Source organism: Scylla paramamosain, chromosome 18 (genome assembly GCF_035594125.1).
Source record: "Scylla paramamosain isolate STU-SP2022 chromosome 18, ASM3559412v1, whole genome shotgun sequence".
NCBI classification, from domain to species: Eukaryota; Metazoa; Arthropoda; class Malacostraca; order Decapoda; family Portunidae; genus Scylla; species Scylla paramamosain.
Window position 1 is genome coordinate 17,099,650 of NC_087168.1, and position 1,498 is coordinate 17,101,147.

The window sequence follows — 1,498 nt, forward strand, 5'->3', positions numbered from 1 at the left end:
TCTCCTTCCTCTTACTGCATCCTACCCTCTTACCCCCTTCCCTCTTATCCTTCCATTCTTCCCTTTTCCTTCCTCCCCCTCCCCTCCTTCCTCCCTTCCTTCCTTCTTTCCTTCCTTCTCTTTTATTCTCTTTCCAAGTCTAAGTATATGTAACGAGTTTGGAAGTACTAACAAGCTCTCTCTCTCTCTCTCTCTCTCTCTCTCTCTCTCTCTCTCTCTCTCTCTCTCTCTCTCTCTCTCTCTCTCTCTCTCTCTCTCTCTCTCTCTCTCTCTCTCTCTCTCTCTGTGTGTGTGTGTGTGTGTGTGTGTGTGTTTTCTTTATCTTTCTATATGTATTCATTATTTAATTTTAGTATATGAGTAACATGCATTTAATTATTGCCTGTTGATTTTTTTATTTATTTTTTTTTATTTAGGTTTATTATTAACAGTGTTTTTTGTAAATGTCTGGTGAGGTTAGGTTAGGTAAGGGAAGGCAGGGTAGAGTTATATGAGGCAATATTAGGTTAGGTAAGGTAAGATAATTTAAGGTAAGGTAATTTAAGGTAAGGTAAAGGTTAGGTTAGGTGAAAATAAGTTGGATGATGTAAAATTAGGTTATATGAAAATAGGTTGGGTTAGGTGAAATTAGATTAGATGAAATTATGTTAGTTATAATCAGATCAGGTAGAATAAAGTTGGGTTATGTTAGGTTACATCATTACATCACAAACAAGTACACATTACATTACAGTGCATTATTTAAAGTTTCCTTAGGTCAAATTAAAGTAGAAAAATGGAATAGTTAAAATTAGATGTCGAATTAAGCTAGGTTAGGTTAGGTGAGGTTAATCTCATTACATTACAAACAATTTAATACATAGCACCGCATCAGGTAAAGCTTCGTTAGTCAATAATAGGGTAGATTAGTTAGGTTAAATTAGGTTAAGTCTTATCTCATCACAAACACAACTTACTACAAAACACCGCATCAGGTTAAGCTTCGTTTGTTAATAATAGGTTAGATTAGTTAAATTTAGATCAGGTAGGTTTAAACTTAGGTTACATCTCATTACATTACAAGCAAACAACTTCTTATATAACACTGCATCATTTAAAGTTTCGTTCACACCTGTAATCTGACTCACCTGGCGTTTTGGTGTGTTCCCGCAGGTATGTTGGCTGGGCGGGAGGTGACGAGCGTGGAGGTGCGGGAACATGAAGGTAATTATGGCGTATTCTGTTTCCCGCCTTCCTTCCCCGCTCCACTGATGCTGATAATGGTGTCACTCTCCTTGCCTTCCTCTCCTCTTGTGTTTATTTGTGAGGTTCCTCTTTCTTGGTGTTGATTTATTTATTTATTTATTTATTTATTTATTATTATTATTTTTTTTTGAATTATTCTATTCGTGTTGGTTTTAATTTTTGTTTTAGTTCTTCGTCTTTTTTTTTTTATCTCTCTCTTTCTCCTTATGCTTTATCTAGTGGTGTCTTGTTTTTCTTTGTTTATTTTCTTTCC